The sequence below is a fragment of the Periplaneta americana genome, chromosome 11 (assembly GCF_040183065.1).
Source record: "Periplaneta americana isolate PAMFEO1 chromosome 11, P.americana_PAMFEO1_priV1, whole genome shotgun sequence".
NCBI classification, from domain to species: domain Eukaryota; kingdom Metazoa; phylum Arthropoda; class Insecta; order Blattodea; family Blattidae; genus Periplaneta; species Periplaneta americana.
In genome coordinates, this window is record NC_091127.1 from 101,249,239 (window position 1) to 101,268,520 (window position 19,282).

The 19,282-nt window shown below is 36.4% G+C and overlaps 1 long non-coding RNA gene across 2 annotated transcripts; it reads right to left on the minus strand.

The window, feature by feature from the left end:
* Positions 1 to 1,251: 1,251 nt before the first annotated feature.
* Positions 1,252 to 16,450, minus strand: LOC138709211 (uncharacterized). Of its 2 annotated transcripts, none has more exons than XR_011334880.1 (4): positions 16,431 to 16,450; positions 14,613 to 14,767; positions 7,595 to 7,771; positions 1,252 to 1,285 (listed from the first exon to the last, which is right to left on the minus strand). It is a non-coding gene; the product is annotated as an uncharacterized lncRNA (long non-coding RNA). The 2 variants fall into 2 exon arrangements; XR_011334879.1 differs by lacking the exon at positions 1,252 to 1,285 and adding an exon at positions 1,966 to 4,342.
* Positions 16,451 to 19,282: the final 2,832 nt, after the last annotated feature.

Below are 19,282 nucleotides of genomic sequence, written 5' to 3' on the forward strand. Positions count from 1 at the left end.
TCGTAAATGAGAGGTTTCACTGTATACGTAAATCAGTCGCCATCACTGTGTGTCATATATTGGGCAGAAATGACGATTTCTCGGAGCTGTGATGTTGGAAATGTAGTCACCATCAGAATCTGTGACAAACCTGTCACAGGGACAAAATCACAGGTCTTCAAATCACACCCCACCACTATTAGTGGGAGAGTTGTCAGACAACTCCAATGTGCATATTCCCTCTTCGGATCAGTACAATTATAAAATTTAGCTAAAAAAAATTGGTTAATAAGTGAAAAGCTGCCAGGAAAACTTATAATCATATACAGTATATTCGATGTTGTTAATATTTGTCTAATAATATTGTTTCTTCTGTATATTTAAACTGAAGCAATTTACCATATTTTATACACTGATTAATCTAGTGGTGTGCCATACATGGAAAGCAAGAGAAGCAGTTTATGAAGCAAAAAAGAATAAATTTATTGCAGAAATTATATTTTAATCATGAGAAGTATGAATTCTCTAATCTTAAAATGTAACAAAATACTTTCTCTGAGTGCCTGTTCTGATCAAGGTGGATTCGTTATTGATATTAACTTTAGGAACCTATATTGGCCAATACAGATTCGTTTATTTCTGTTCAATGATTTTGTTGCTAAAGAGAGGAGAATTGCTTTGGTCTTCAAATATATTTAGGCGAGTTGACTGCTATCAGTTTTGCACTATACATATAAAAATGTTTATTATTGTTCCCCTCACATAAAATTGCACCACATGCCACTGGATTGTCACTTCTCCCAATTTAGACATAACTTTTACTATTCCTTCTATTATCAATTTAGGAGTCTTCCTCTTAAAGACAACAGCATAGCTAGTTCATATTTAAATGATTATACTCCCACTGCACAAGGCAATACACATCCAAAGCATTGCAAAGCCAGTGATGCGACGAACGGCAGCAAAAATGTTTCAAATACATGATAGAAAGGAACTTCAAACACTGTAAAGATGCATTTTTATTTTTCATTATTTTCTGAGTTAGTGAGCAGGTAAGTGGATGGATAGTTGAACAGATGGTATAACTTTACATTACCTATTCTGAAATTCCTTGGTGTACAAAGAATGCATAATGTGTTCAAGAGAATCACACAAACAATGTGCGTAATCATATGTAGGATAAATGGACCATTCATCTCCTGTACGATGTGGGAAGAACTTGATCCTATAAGCAACAGGGTCCTCTTTTCCCTCTTCCAATGCAATATTCATCTTCTCCTTCTTCTAATTTGCCATTTTTCATATTCTATACATCAGAACAAAAATAATACAGAACACAACATATATAGGAATACAGGCGAAACATACAAGAAATGGTAGTCAAACTGAGGATAGGAAAAGATAGTTCATAGTGTTCAACACATATTTAGTGATGATTATCAAACGTGAGTAACAGATGATGGAGAAATAGTAAATTCTTACATTTCGTCTTTGTAATTTATCATTCCTGACTTATCTAGGAGAAAATTAGTGGTGCTTCTCCAGTTAATTAAAGGCCACGGCTGTTCGGATTCATATATACATAGAATTAATACACAGGGTGAACCATAAATAATGTCATTCATTTCAGGGTGTTATTTTTTAGATATTTCAAACAAAAAAATTAATACAGTTTTCCTCGTTTTTGCTTCCTGTTTGAGATAAAAGTTGTTTCATATGAAACATTTCATTGCGTGTTTTTGAAAAGTCATTGATTTAATTCCTAATATGATCAATCAATTTAAGAGGGCAGTGTATCATGATAATAAATGATTGAAAGAATTTTAGTTTTGTCCTTTAAATATGCATAAATTTGATCCAAACAAATGTAACATTTTAAAATTCCTTTTCAGAACGAAAGTTACATTTGTTCAGATCAAATTTCTGCACTTTCAAAGGAGAAAACTGAAATTCTTTTAATTATTTATTATCATAACTCACTGCTCTCTTAAATTGACTAAGCATATTGGTAATTAAATCAATGGCTCTCCAAAAACACGCTGTGAAATGTTACATATAAAATAATTTTTATCTCGAAAAGGAAGCAAAACCGAGCAAAATTGTATTAAACTTTGTTTGAAATATCTCAAAGAATAACTCCCTGAAATTAATTACATTACTTACCGTTCACTCCATATCTTTCACCACATTGTACTCTTTATAAGGATGCAATTTCCATATGAATAAAGAACATCTGCTGAAATGTCCGATGATTAAGAAGATTGACGCTGACATACTATTTCAGCTTACAAATTATTATTACTTGGACAGTCATAGAAGAATGGAGGAAATCTAAGTTCCGTGAGTATTGGTAACAATAACAACATTAACATTTCGTCTTTATTTACACTTGGGATGTTGGTTATGTATAAATGTGCATACCACAGAATTTGATTATCTGAAGGAAAAGTGGAAACGAATAAAAGAAGGCATCATGACCCATTTAATTTAAGTATGTTTCATTTTTTTAATTTCATTTATTGTATTCAATAGATTTTATACACAATCAATGTAACTTTATGATGTAGAACAACTCAAAAGTATACAAAAAAAATACACAATACACAGTAAGCAGATTACAAGCATAAACAATTCATCAGTTGATTGGAAGGTGGAAGTATGCAGAAATTTGTGTAATTCTGTTCTGAACCTTTTCCCTTGGTCCTTCAAAGTTTTAAGACAATTACGAAGTGAACTGAAAATAAGATTATTCCTATTTTCTAAGACCCCATTTAAACTGTAAGTGCAAGACATAAAGGGTGCTATTCATAGACATTTCGCTAGTCCGCGCTACGAGCGTGCTAAACAGGATTCATATCATATCATATCGCTAACACTGGTTTACGAATACGAAAAACGTTAATTCGCTGATCATCCACCGAAAGCCCGCGCTAAGAATGTCTATGAATAGGGCCCAAATTCTCCAAATCAATCACACAAAATAGTTGAAGCTACTCTGCCCTTCTTGTCAATGTATCACCTTTGACTTTTACTTATAAAGAATTCCAACAGTATATTGGCGTGTTTAATATATCTCTCCCACTCCCCCCCTCCCATCCCTTCCTCCCTCTCTCACCCAAGTATTGGAATGAAATGGAAATTTACGGGAGGGTGCCACTATGGCCCACCACTGCACCACTAACCCTCAAGCTAGGTGCATTCTCAAACCCACACCTAAGGTTTGTTGCATACTCAGGTTCCAGACAGGCAACTTCCCTCGTCCTTAAGCCAGTCCTCTCGGCGTGTTGCCAGCCGGTGATTGGGGAATGCTATGGAATGGTGACGAAATGGAGAAATGGTGATGGAAAGGTGTAGATGTCTAATATGGGAAAAAATGGGAGAACCCCGAGAAAAGCCCTAACTGCGACCTTGTCTGCCACAAGTGTCACTATGAATTTTTCAATGAAAAATCCCAGGTCTAACAAGGACACGAACCCAAGCCGTCTGCGTGACAGGCTGGAGGTTTGATCACCCAGCTACCGCAGAAATCTCCCTAGTATTAAAAGCTAGAAACACACAAACAAAACAAATAAAAAAGATAGATGGTATGATCAGACAACTTTATAATAGTGATGCAATGGATTCCTTCACGTTGCAGCTTACATGGAAATGAAACAGTTGACACTTTGACCAAAAAAATACTAAACAATAACAACAAAAATCCTGTAAACGATTTAAAATTTGAATAAATGGCACTGCTCATCAAGGAAAAATTTATGAAACAACACAAAGAATGGATTTCAAAAGAATCAAAAAGAAAATATTGGAAAGACACAGACTACACAGGAATTAGGTCCATAACTCCTTCGAAAAGCAGCTGTAACAAAATTCAGTCTGTTAACTGGTCACAATTAACATCTCCACAGAACTGGAATCAGATCGTCCTATGCACCACCAGGATGGACCTCACGTGCTTTGGACACTTCACACATCAGAATGCAAAAAGAAGAATGATCTAGTGCATTTGAAACCAACCAACAAAATTTCCGAAATGGATGATCAAAATACACCAAAACCTCAATTAATGAAGGGGAAATAGGAACAGTTAATCGAAAATAATCTGTTCCATTTATTTTTTATCTTGTTGTGAAGAAGTCCATCAATTTTTCTCAACTTACTTCCAGCAATTTTATTTTATCTTCATTCTAATTCTCCAAAGTAAAACAATGTCTAGGAATGAAGTACCATCTTCTTGCTCCAAAAAAAGTCCGCTGACTCAAGCAGTTTGTGGTGGAACATGCGATTCATGCACTATCTCTTCTCCCCTTTCACTATCATCATCACTCACACTGGCATTGTCCTCAATAGACCACGGGAGGCGGATCTATGTCACAACAGTAAGAACATGATTACTGGAGCAGGAAAGCTCTACCCCATGAAGCATTGTCTTTGTATACCAATGCCACTGTGGCTCACCAAAATATGAACCTGGGCGGCCATCATGAAAATTCGATGTTTTAGCCATACAGTACGGGATAATTGTACACAAGTCTCATATATCCTCATATAAAGTGAGTCCCAATACATGTTCCTGATATTTCTGTCACTTGAACAGCAGCAAATATCCCCCCCCCCCACTTTATACATACCACTGCTTGCACCCGAACTCTCTGTACTGTACTTTGCCAGATTAAAACTTATATATTGTGTTATACACTACCAAAAAGTAATTGGGCACTGATTTTTGCCCCTTTAGAACGTCGTGGTACCACCTCTTGTTGCTATAACAGCAGCCACCCCGTCAGGCATGTTCTCCATTAGTTTGTGTAGGACATCCACTGAAATGCGTCGCCATTCCTCTTGCAATATGGTACTCAGTTGGACAATGGAAGTTGGCCAAATTTCCCGAAACTTCAATCGCTGGTCCAATTCGTCTCAAAGGTGCTCAATGGGATTGAGATCAGGACTCTGTGCAGGCCAGTCCAACCGGTGAACATTATTGTCTGCATACCACTGCATAGTAGCCACCGAAACATGGCATCTAACACATAAAATCCTGGGTGCCCAATTACTATTTGGTAGATAGTGTATTAATAAATGTATTAAGTTTTAAAAATTGGTCATTCCTGTTTTATGACTAACCACTAAGATGCCAATTCCACTATTCTCAGGAATTCGTCTCTCTTATCTGCATGGCTGATGATTTCCCAAATGTTTAGCTTATTTCATCACTTTTGACTGGTGTTTATGTTATCTTTCAGATATAAGCTTTTTTATGTACATGTCAAAAGAGTGGGAATGAGAAAGAGACAGGCATCACTACATAAAAGCCCCATCCCCAGAAATTAGCTGTGTCACTCACTTGCAGTAAAGACACACAGTGAGTCAGCTAAAAATTAGTGCAGTTTATTACGTTGTGTTGTTTTTTGCAATTGTTATACAGGGTGATTCACAAACATTGTGCAATACTATAGGATCTAATTTCTGACATCATTCTGATGAAAAAAATTCATATATACAATACATTTATCTGATTTTGAATAATTTTGTATAAAATCACGTTTCTTTGTACTGTAACATGCAATCTTGTGAACTTGTCTCTCTCCGGACGTAACCTGTGCTGTGAGCATTACAGTATAGCTGATATTATAGAGTCTCGTGACATCAGGGGTCAGGTTTAGAGATAACTGGCTTACACATAGCAAAATCACTGTCGTAGCGGGTCATTGTCCATCATTTAGTGCGTGTGTTTTAACAAAAATGCCGTTTAATTTTTCCAGTATCGAGTATGCAGATATAATTTATGTTTATGGCTTTTGTGATGGGAATGCTAATAATTCTGTGGACGAATATTGAAGAAGAAGTCCAGATCATAGAACACTGTCACTTCGTGTTTTCGTTCACATGTTTCAGTCACTGAGGAATACTGGTTCAGTCCCCTCTCTTGCGAAGGCATATGAGAGTGATGTTTTGTGGGGATGGATTAAAGACATTGTGTACAGTGTGAGAGTGAACACGTGAGAATGGTGCACCTAGCATCTGAGGAGATTCGTGACGAACAACGAAAGTTAGGAAATGCAGCATGCACAGTTCACACTCGGATGGCTATGTGTATTGCTGCAGAAGGTGGGGTGTTTGAAAACCGGCCTTAATATAGATTTTTCAGGTGAATAATAATGTGGACTTTCTTTAATGAATTTATAATACACCCAGTACCATTGTTGTAAATAATTCAAATGTTTAAAAATTCATAACATCTATGTTTATGTTTAACATTCAGGAGGGCATAACTCACTCAATTTAAAAAATATGACATATGTTTATATGAACTTTTTTTATCAGAATGATCCCAGAAATTACATCCTAGAGTATTGCACAATCTTCGTGAATTACCCTGTATATTCAGTGTGTGACTACGTACAAATTTCGAAAACGTACATACAGAAAGAGAAACTGTGTGAAAGAGCAAGGAAAATTTTGGACATAAACTTCCTGGCTGCCCAGTTCACATAAAAAATACTACATTATTGAACAGGTCTAATAAAACAGGTTATGTGTATGATGTGATGTGGTGAATTAAGTATCACACAAAATGGACAACACTTCCAGAAGCTACTGTATGGAGAGTGAGTACCGAAGTTTAACAACATAACATAGTATTTAAGTTTTAATCTGGTGAAGCACTGTAAAATCATGGAAGCAGGCAGCAGTGATAGCAGAAGGGACCTGCCACCAGTGGCGTAGCGTCAATGTAAGCTAAAAAGCTCAGCTTCCCCAGTTAATAATAATTTCATAATAAACCTGCAGTTTATGAACAAAATTATTTATTAATTTTAATAGAGTTTATATTTATGTTTTAAATATTGTGATGTGGCAGCTCAGGATGATTTGTGATGCAGCAGTAAACAAGAAGCCTGCACACACCAGCTTCCAAGCAGACTGGTTTTTTTCACTCATTCTTCTGTGTAACCCACCCCGCAGATTTTCCATCCCTTTCTAACTAACCTACCCTGCTCGCAAGGCACGGAAGAAGCTAGCTTTTACATTGAAAGTTTCCGAGTTATCCCTTTCGTGAGTTGTGTTCAGTTGAAGGTTAGTGTGCATTGCGGCTGATATAATAAATAATGAGTGAAATAACAGTTCCTGACACCAATTTACTTGAATTTTTAGGACAGTTCTATTATCAAGACTGACTTACGAACAAAAGTGCGATTTAAAAGACAAATGACCGTGTCTATTTGTTAGATATATGTGTAAACCATGAAATCATATTTTACCATTTGAGGTCATGCCTTATTGGTGTTACTTAAGAGGTTCCAACCAATCTTCGGACTGCTGACTTGACATTGACTACCGGTACTATTTATTTTAAGACTATATTTTTGTAATACGTTTTCTCATATGTACACGAAAGACAACTTGAGTTAGCTTCCCCTGCTCAAAATTTCATGCTACGCCACTGTCTGCCACTGGTCGGCCAACAGAAACACCAGAAATGTTTGCTGGGACTCGATTATTCTAATTTAAAAAATAATATGAATTCATCGAAGGGATTCAGTAATAATTACACAGAAATTATGACATTCTGATATTTTGAACATTCCAATTTATATCTTAATTGAAAAACGCATCTTACCTCAAAAAGTCGAAGATTTTCTTCTATAGGACATTCGCTCCAAGGTAATGGAGGGGGATTGAAGCCTTTGATTTCTTCTTTTTGGTGACATACATAAGCTAGCCCCCTTTTTTTATTAGCAAAACAGCATATTCATACAGTTCATGGAAGAATGTGTCACTTTGCATGGTTTGTAACCTAGGTGAACATAAAATAGTCCATCAATCAATCAATCAATCACTCAAACAATCTTAATGTATCCAGCTTTCAGTTGACACCATAAAGTTCACTATAGTCCACTGTAGTCTATTCAGTTGTTGTTTTCACGAGAAATGAGAGGTATTTTGATTGGTGTTCATTATAGATGCCTCTTGCTATTAGCCAGAGTTGGGGTGTAGACAATATATACTGCAGGGCTGTGTTTTCTGCAACTGGTACTGATGATTTTAATTTACTTCTTTTGTGGTTTATGGATGGACAGTATAGAAGAATGTGTTCCAGACCTTCATCATGATCATTACACCACAGACAAGTAGGATTGTCAGAAATGTGAAATCGGTGTAGGTACAATTGTGTGACAATGTGACCTGTTCTGGCTCTTGTTAAAAATGTTTGAACATGTCTGGGCAAGTTTTTGTACATTTCCAGGTCATTTGGTTTCTTTTGTACAGAATGTAAAATTTTTCGTTTGTCAGAAGAGAGCCAATTGTTGATCCATAGGTTTATACAATGAGACTTTACTGAACCAAAAGCACTGGATAGAGATATCACTTGAAGAGGTCTTGGTTGCAAGTATGTTGCCTGTTTTGCAATATTATCGACGTTCTCGTTTCCAGGTATACCACAATGGCTAGATATCCATTGGAATGTTATTTCCTTTTGGAGTTTTTTTAGTTTACTTAGTTGTTTCTGAATTGGAATAATTCTATGTGCACATAGGTTTGGTACATATTTAATTATATTAAATATAGCCCCCTTGGAGTCAGTGAGTATGCAAATAGATTTTTCAGAAATTTGAGTAACACACTGAAGAGCAGCTTCAATAGCTAGCAATTCCCATTATCAGTGGCGGACCTGACAACTAGTGGCGCTTCGATCGCTAGGATCTTTCGGTTGTCTGAAGTCAGACACCTCGAAAATATATTTCTCGCGTTTAATGATGAAAGTTGCTAGGGGTTGTTAATATGCTTTGTTGTTGAGGGTTATGTAGATGTCTTCAATTTGTTGTGCTTTGAATTAACCAGTGACAAAGAATGTTGTATGGTGGTTTACAAAATAAATGATAAAATGTCGTACTGTTTTGTTCTGGGTTGTAGATCGGAATACAGTAGAAAAAGTGTAACAAGACATTTCTTTTCATCTCCCAAGGAAAAAGATGAGTTTGGGAAATGGCCCAGAGCGATTCCATGGAAAAATAGGCAGCTTTCGGTAAATAACCGTATTTGTGATGTCCATTTTTCCGAATACATGACTATAAAATCAGACTGTTTTATTATAAAAAGTCATAAGACAGAAATACCGAGAGTGCGTTGAAAATTACAACCAGGAACTATACCTCACATTTTCTCTAATTTACTGAAATGATGAAATATATGAAAATAAACGTTACAGAGTGGTAAAATTCGATGAGGTCAAACTCAGAGAATAAATTCAATTTAATAATTGTTCCCTTAAAGTGGACGTATTTGTTGAATTCGGAGATCTAACGATTGATGTACAAAAGAAACAATTAGCAAATCATGCATTAGTATTTTTATGCCATTTATGCAAGATTGGATTCAACCAATTGCTATTTACGCTAGCAGAAACGCTACTCAGGTGATATTCTCGCTAAAATTCTTATATAAATTATACTACAATTAGAAGCAGTTGGGACAAGAGTAATCAGTTTCACTTGTGATGCCAGTCAAACAAATAGAAATCTTGTCTTAGAAATCAATGGAAAAAATTTCCAGCATAATATTATATTCTTAATCTGTTCAATGAAAAAATGAAAGATGCGGGCATTCTTCGATTTTGTGCACATACTTTTTTTTTTTTTTTTTAATTTCTACCGGCCAGAGGCCGTTTTCCAAAGTTATCTGTTTTTGTTTTCTGTTTGTTTACCTTTGTTTCCTTTGTTTTTACTTATACTAATACAATCACAACACCCATGCCCGAGGAGGGACTCGAACCCACAACCCTTCGGACCAAGCGATAGGGCCATGCCGTGCCCCTACCGCTTGAGCCATCCGGGCCGGCCATACTGGAATACATAAGAAATTATTTCCATAATAAAATTGAACTCTCTTGCAAGGAGAAAAATATCAATTATTTTAGTTTTTATAGGAGACTTTTTAAGGAACACTGATCTTAGGGTTTGTCCCAAGTTGACAACAGCTCATTTACATCTCTCGTCTTTTAAGAGAATGGATACCAGACTCACATTCCAACTCTTCAGCGACAGGTCGCCAAAGGCCTCAAATTTGATCGAGAAGCAGGGTCATCAGGTTTCGAAGGCAATGAGGGCACTGAAGAATTTACAAGGCATTTAAACTGTATTGCCAGCACATTAAATTCACACATTTCTGCTAACGCTCTTTATAAAGACTCTTCTGATCACTAATTCCTTACTGACTTTCTTCACTGTCTCAGAACTACAACCAACACATTTGAGTCTGCTACAACGTTTAGTAGTAACTTCGTAGAATACCTTAGAAATGAGTGAATGGCTCTGGGGCAAAGGATCAAATATATGCTAACAGGGAAACTCGCCCAAGACCCCTTGGAACGTCACTTCGGAATTTTTTCTTCACTCAGTTCAGATGGCCATCCTTTGACGATAGAAAATTAAAAAATTAAATTATGGTTTATTTAACGACGCTCGCAACTGCAGTGGTTATATCATTGTCGCCGGTGTGCAGGAGTTCTTTTACATGCCAGTAAATCTACTGATATAAGCCTGTCCCATTTAAGCACACTTAAATGCCATTGACCTGGGCCGGGATCCAACCCGCAACCTCGAGCACAGAAGGCCAGCACTACACCGACTACGCTACCGAGGCCGACTAGACAATAGATTTCCTCCATATGCATTTACTACGAAGTAGATCCTTAACATTGCTGGAAACTCTGAAACGAAAAGTGATGATGAACTACTCACATCGTTTGTGAACCAAATGCAAACATTAGCACAAAATGTGGAATTACGCGACAAGATAATTAAGAAGTCTGTAGAAACTTGTATAAAAGACAAAAAAAAAAAAATGTTATTTATGAAGAAATACATGGTCAAGACTGGGAAAGTGCTGTGCCCGAGTTGGTGAATACCACTCATGCTGCGTTGATTGACAGATGTTTAGTGTATCATATGGTCGGTTATGTAGTAAATCATTCCTCTAAGTTTATTGCGTGCACCCTCTGTGCCCTTCGACAGGAATGTAATAGGTCTAATTGAAAATTAAAGAAAAGATTAGCTCAGCAAGTGCAACGTGGGATGACATCTTCTATCTTGACACCATTGAAGTCTTTTGATCCAGTCTTCGGGAGCAGTTTGTTGCAGAGAGCACATCTTGGATATTATTCCTAAATTAGTCTACCACTATTTATAGTGCCGATTCTTCTTCAGGACAAAGAAAATCCGAAAATAATTACAAGCTCGTAAATCTGTCAAGTCATCTCGCAAACTCTCAAAGGTAGCAAAGCAACTAATCATGGTGAATTCCTTATACTTTCTCATAGCCAGGCGGCACTAAAGGCGATTGAATCACCTTTGGTTAAGTCGAAGCTGGTACTGGAGTGCCGGAATACCCTCATGACACTGGCAAACACTAACTCGGTTCATCTGAGGTGGGTGCCAGGACATGTAGGGATTCACGGAAATGAGAGGGCGGATGAGGCTGCTAAAGATGGAGCTGAGACCCCATTTATAGGACCAGAACCTGTGTTGGGACTATCTTTAAGACCAATTAAGCAGGTCATCAGGGATTGGGCTCACAGACGACGTATTAGTTACTGGAACTCAATTAAGGGCTGTAATCACAGCAAGGCCCTTATCAAAGGCTTTCTTACAGGACACTGTGCCCTGAAGAAAAACTTATACAGGATGGGACTTATTACTGACCCACTGTGTATAAGATGTTCACAAGGAGATGAGTTAGTAACTCATCTGCTGTGTGTTTGCAATGCGCTTGCGCAACAAAGATCTCTCTTTTTTGGGAATCACTTTCCAAAACTTGAAGAGATCTCAAAGTCCAAAGTTTGATACAGTTCATCAAGAACTTGAAACTTTTGGACTGAAAGGGATGAATGACGGGGATGCGCAATAGATCTTATAGGTCGCAGTGCTTGGGCCGCACAGTGTGTAATTTAGCAAGTCTAGCCGGCCAAAAATCATTTCTCGAAAACTAATAGCTCAATTTTCATAAAATTTGGTATGTAACTTCAATTATTGAAGTAGATAAATTTTCAATAGTGAAAATGAAAATAACAACTATCTTTACTGAAAATAAAATTAGTAATATTGTAAAAAAATCGATTTGAGTGAAAAAATAAATTAATGTTCATAATGTGGAACGCGTTTAAAATTGAAAGCATAAGACAAAGGAATATTGCTACATATCTTATTCGTTCAGACGTCAACTGCATCCCCACCAGAATCTGTATCCTCGCTGCTAGTCTCTTCTTCAGCAGCACCGAGTAATAGAGGCTCGGCGACAGCGATTTTCTCTTTTTAATTTCTTTAAGCTGATGATGTAAGTGTCCAAAGAAATAAGTAGCCTCAGTAAAAGATCGGTATTTGTGTTTTCTTGATGTTTTTCTTGCGAAGACTTCTCTGAAAAGTCTAATATAGTATTTGTTCCTCGTTTCCTGGGCTTCCTCAGATAGTTTGCCAGTAGGTATAATAGTGTCATGTGACCTTCAGTCCATGAGCCAAGAGTTTGTAAAGGGTTGAAGGCATATAATACTATTTGTGCAAGCATAAATATAATTCCCTTATCTCTTTCGCATATATGTCAAGTGACCGTTCATCAGTATTGCAAAACTTCCAGAAAAAGGTTTCTGACAGAGTGTAAACGACTTATTAAATTTCCATCTATTCCCGTAATATATGCGAAAGTGGAAACCTCCCTGAAAAATCTTCTTGCGGTATTTGCATCATTTTTATTGCAACTGCTTTCTTTTATCACGCCAACAAGTAGCCCCCTTTCCTGCCTGAACTTATCCTATCTTCAGTGTTTCGCAATAAATAAAACGATGGATCTAAATTAACTGTTACAAGATTTTGCATTTTCCTTACTTCTTTATATTGATTAGAGGCCAACTGTAAATCAGTAATCAAAGCGAGATCCTTATTAGGTGACAATTGTTGGTCGTTCCTGCAAAATCAATTTTCACGTTTTTTTCTCAATTTTGTCGCACATTGAAGTGATGCAAGTAAAAGCTCTCCTACAATATTGGCCGCATCTCTTTTCCTAGAAGTTCTGAAACTCATATGGGCAGCAGAAAGCTTTTCTTCTGGTGTTCTTTCTTTAAAAAGTGGACTAAATTTTTTTCCGTTTTGATCTTTCGCTCAGTTCTCTGAAAAGTTTACGTGGACGTCCCCGAATGCTTGTACGGGCAGACTCAAATTGGAATTGTTTTGTAGTATATTTCAGTATTATATATTTTATTCTCAGACTTTGCATCTTGGTTCAAATATAGCACATTATATTTTAAGAAAATTTTCTCCTTCATGCTGTATTTTTTCCACCGTAATCGAATTTTCGAGCATAGAAATTTTAATAATTTTTTTAATGACTGTAAAATGTCTTCAGAGTAATCTTTGAGACCAAAATGTTCAATTATATTTGAGAATTTCACCTTTTTCTCGCTCTTGTTCCATACCTGGAAAACAGCTCTCCGGATTACGGAGCGCATGGTGTCTGAAAATAATTAATAGTTTTTCTGTCTGCATCTGGTTGCAGAAAAAAATCACGACATCTTGCTTAGAAAAGCATAATGAATATCTCCACAAAATTTTAGCGAGGTGATAGAGGGCTACACCTTTTAAAATTCAACTCAAAGTAATGTAATAATATAGAACTTTGACTCTCTGCACATGTTTATTCAGACACTTATTCTAGACAATAAGATAATTTTTAGCAAAAGAATTAATTTATTTGTAAGTATATTCCTTCTTATAATATATCCACACTGTATATTAAAGAAAAATATTATATTAACTTCCTCACTTTGCATCATCGAAATACAAACTGCGCGCCTGCCTCTGCAGCGTAAATGATCTTATCGGAGACATGCAACTTTCGCTCTGTTGTGAGGGTCCCCCAACAGATGTAAGCATCTGTCTACACTTAGATATTATACTTTGGAGTGTTATAAACACGTCTATATAAGAATTTAGAATTAAAGATGGGGTGTGAAAATTGATTTTTGGCTGGCTAGCTGCTTGAAATTACACACAGTGGGCCGGAAGGAACACCCCTGTTAAATCTAATCTAATCTAATCATGGTGAATAATTTAATTCATTTGTAGGCACTTAAAATATCATTCAACTCTTTATTTACTAACATTTTGTAGATTTTTTCTGTCTATGAATTCACAACTTGTTACGAAAAGATTATTTAAATACTGAACTTATAATTGCTTTCACAACGTTTCAGATCACATTGTATTTTCTGTTATGAACGTTCATACTGTAATAGTATTACCTGATAGAAGACTATTAATTATGAATAAGGGACTATAAAGGTATTTCTGAAGTTACGAATAGCTGGGTTAAATGGAAGAAATTTGCTTTTAAAAGGACTACATTCAGCGTAACAAGTATTGTGAACTCCTTCCAAGTCCGCTCATAGTGGTAGCAGTGCCGCATTGCGGCGGATCCGTGTAAACTCTCAGAGTGCGTACACTATTTCTTCTATTTGTCCTGCTTCAGCTATCACATTTTGATTGAACATACCAGTATATTAATCAGTAATCACAATGAACTAGTTTTGCTTGTCCTTTGGTTTGAGGCTTAATTTAATTAATAAGTACGCAATTATTGACATGTATTACCTGTCCTCCAGTTATCTTCAAATGTTCTTGCAAAAACTTCATTGTGTTTGGTGTTATTACATAGCCATCTGTTTTAAAATTCTCTCCTGGTTTGTGGAAATGGACTTTGGTTTTCATCATTTCACTGATCGAAATAGCACCTAGAGAATTCTCAACTGGAAAGAAAGAAATTTTAAGTATGTGCGTGCATATGTGAGAAAGAGAGCTAATTTTCGATTTATACCATGTTCACCATTTCTTTACTTAAACATTGAGAGCTGTAATAAAATGTTCCTTTATGTAAATCATATTTCCTTTATCATCTACCCTGTTCTCGACCTATTCAACATCTACTTGGAGGATTTAGTGAAAAACTGTTTTCAGAACATGGAAGCAATGATAGTAGGAAGAAGAATAAAGTGCATAAGATTTGCTGCTGATATAGTTTTGTTAGCGGAAGAGGAGATGATACCGGTACTAAGGGATATGCTACTGAAGCTAAATGACAGCTGTGAGCAATATGGGATGAAGATAAATTTCAACAAGACGAAGATCATGTTCATAGGAAGAAAAGTAAAGAAGGTAAACTTGCGAATTCTAAATGAAGCAGTAGAGCAAGTGGACAGCTTCAAATATTTGGGGTGTACTATAAGCAGTAACATGAACTGCTGCCAAGAAGTCAAAAGGAGAAAGCAATGGCCAAGGAAGCTTTTAATAGAAAAAGGAGCATCTTCTGCGGACCTCTGGAGAAAGAACTAAGGAAGTGTTTGTGTGAAGTGTAGCATTGTATGGGACAGAAACATGGACATTATGATGAAATGAAGAGAAGCGACTAGAAGCATTTGAAATGTGGATATGGAGAAGAGTGCAGCGTGTGAAAAGGACAGACAGCACAAGAAACTAAGCTGTGTTGGAAAGAGTGGGTGAAGAAAGAATGATGCTGAAACTGATCAGGAAGAGGAAAAGGAATTGGCTGGGTCACTAGTTGAGAAGAAACTGCCTTCTGAAGGATGCACTGGAAGGAATGGTGAAGAGTTTGAGGCCAAAGAAATCAGACGATAGACGAGATTAAGATATATGGATCATTTGTGGAGACTAAGAGGAAGACAGAAAATAGGACAGACTGGAGAATGCTGGGTTTGCAGTTAAAGATCTGCCTTTGGGCAGAACACTATGAATGAATGAATGAATGAATGAATGAATGAATGTAAATCATATGGTTTTTTTGGTTTGCCAAGCCCTTAATAATGAAGTCTTTAATCCTCCTCAACTGGTCTTGGCTTACTGATATAAATTTTCATTGTTTTTTTTTTTTTTGCATGTTTCCCATACTCTTCTCTACCAGCAGTTACAACATTAATTGTGATGACGCTAAGTGGCCTCGTCAGAAGGGGCTCTTGAAGGTTAAGCTTTTATGAACAGTGATATCCGAAAATGTACAGTATATGTATAAGAGCCAAAATTGAAACTGAGTATCAATAAGCTAAAGCCACTTGAGAAAAGCCAATAACTTAGTTGTTAAATGCTCGACACTGAAAACCAACCAATTACCACAACCTTCATGATGAGGCTTATAGGTTGAAAATCTGATATTGAATATGATTATGATGATGACGATGATGATGATGATGATGATGATGATGGCTGTAGCAGCGTTGGAATATCGTACTGTACGTTTAGTCAACATTTAAAAGACTTGTTGGAACCTTGTGTCGCCAATCACTCATGAGGGATCACTCATGAGGCAACTAAGCCAGGAGATAATGTGGTAGGGTGGTCAGTTACTTTCCCCCTAATATTATAATGTTCGAGAAAAATACATTTTTTTATTATCCTCACCTCCATTTACAGCAAGTCTCATGATAATAAAAGGTAATCAAACTCACTCAATCTGACGGGCCCTTATTGCTCACGGGCCCATATGTACTCGCCCCCTTTGCCCCCCCCCTTCTCGGCGGCCCTGGTCATAAAACAATGTTCCGTAATGTATTAAAATCAGAGCCTTCTTCAGTTACAAGCCGGAGCATGGGATGGTTTGGCAACGCTGAGTGGAGGAGGGAGATTTTAAAGTGATATTGATGTAATTGTGCTTGCTCATTGCTTTCGTTGTACGTAACGTGTATTTTTTTTCAATATTACTTTATGCACAAAGGTAAGATCAAGATTCAGAGTAGTGATGTAAATTATTACGGATTTGAAGATAGTGTTTTATTGACGAAGTGTTACGAAGTTACCGCCACAAGTATAATGCTTCTCGTTGGGGCCCAACGAGCCTGACCCGTCTGCCGGACGGAAGCGACAGTCGCAGTTATTTGCTGTACTGTGAGTCGCAGTGCTACTGAACAGTGGGTTAATTCTAGAAGTGTCCGTCTGAACTTTGAATAGTGCATGCAAGCGAAGTGTGAAAACATGAACCTATTAAAACAAGTTTTTCTTCGTTAAAATTAGAAGATAAACTTGAAGTTAAACGACTAGGCACACATTAACCTAATGACTTCAGTTTTACATAGGCAGATGGTATGAAAAGGAGAACTTTCTGCAACTCGTGGTTTACAAAGAAGTCCTGGCTAGCTGTTTATTTTGTTTCTATTGTCTATTGTTTGGTGGCGAGGGACTGTGGATGTCGACAGGTTGCAAAGATCTAAAACATTTAAGAAAGCGCATAAAAAACAAGAACAAAATGCAATACATTTAGAAAATTCTTGTAAGCTTGAACTATTTGGGACAGTAAATATGGCAGCACAAATTTTAATCCAGAAACACAACAAACAGGTCACAAAAACAGACATATACTAGCAAGTGTAATTGATTATTTAGTATTTTTCGGAACTCACGAATTATAACTGAGGGTTCAGAACGAAAATAATATTAGGGATATGCAAATCGGGGAAATTTATTAGACTTGTTATCTTTACTTGCCAGTCTTGATAATGTATTGGATGAACCCTTAAACTGTACTTCTGTTTTTAAATATACTTTACACATTATACAAAATGAATTATTAGACAATATTTACAATCCGCATTTCACGAGAAAGTTCGAGCAAGGAATGCGAGTTATTTCCCCACTCTTACAACCTATCCCCGACACGGAACCGACCGGCCATTGACTGAGCCTTGCTTGTCCCAGCCCAAGCCTTGGTCCCAGCCGGCCAATGACACACCACTCCCAGCCACCTGCTCCTTCAAGAACGCTGAGTTGCTGGCTTACTCTCTCTTCTTATCCCGCAAGGACCATACTCCCCTCGCAGAGATCCTCTCGTGAAATTTGGACAGTATGACGTAGGCCTATTCATTGAAGATCTGAAAGAGAACATGAATTCTACAGATTTTGTTGTTGTGCAGGCTGACGAAACAAGAGACATAACCTGCAAAAGCCAATTTGTTATTATTTTGAGATACATGAAAGGTTGTAAACCTGTGGAAAGGTTTCTTTCTTTCAAGGAGGTAAACAACCGCACGGCTAACGGTCTGAGTGAGATTCTAAAACAAAGTTTACAAATTTTCAATTTATAAAATAAACTCACAGCTCAAGCATATGATGGTGCTGCAGTAATGAGTGATAGTTTTAGTTGTATTGTGCTGAACTAATTTTTAAGCAGAAGCAATTAACTAAAATGAAACAAAAAATCTTGGTGCATTATTTAACGTATTAACTTACGCAAAATTTCTGAAATATCTGATCCACCAACAAAAATGATCACGAGCCATCACTGATTGCAATCAATTAAGTATACTTCAGAATACAGCTTAAGTAAACTACTTACATACAAAGACTGCCACTTAAAATAATTACAAAAAAAAATGTTTTTATTGATAGTACAAAGGTAAATAAACAAATAAATACAAAAGATATTCCTTGCACAGAAAATAATAAAATCTATAATGCAATAAAGACGTAAGTTCCTACGCAGTATTCTTAAGTTCCATTCAATTAACAAATTTGTGGCTAGTAAATTGACAGTGATTTGCCGGTTTATGTTGTTTCACCTCTGACGTGAAAGGTCTAGGATATCATACATTTTAGTTACATGTGATTATCTGTCGTGCTTTTCTATAAATATTTCAGATGCCCAGGAAGCCAGTTTTAGTTTGAACTGGGCCAGTCACCATAACAATACTGTTATTCTAAATTGCTGTATTTGTTATAAGCTTTTTAAAATATAATTACAAATAAATATAACTACAGAAAACAAGCTAAGAATGTAAATTATGCAAATAAAATAAAAATGTAAACAGAGAAAACTAATGACATATTATAATAAAGTATGAGGATGTAAATACAGTTAGGACAAGTAGGGCTATAAAGATCTATGAAAAATGAAGAAACATACCTTCAACATAATACGTAAAAAACATTATCTCTTAAGTATGTGCCAATTACCGTAAACTCAGTGAACTTTAAATCCTGAAATACGAATTGAAAAGAAACATGTTTATAACTAATTTATTACAAAAGAAATAATGTTAATAAATAAATCTTGAAAACCAACAAAGTGAGTGTATCCAACTACAAAATATAAGTAGTTCTGACGTATGGGCAGGCATTCCGGATCTTCAACAAAACTGCAACATTTATGGGATCACAAAACAGCTGTTTACAATGAACTTGAAAATCAACGGCGTAACTTTATTGATATAGCAGGCGAGACCCAACAATTTGGCTAGAATTCTGATACACCACAAACCACA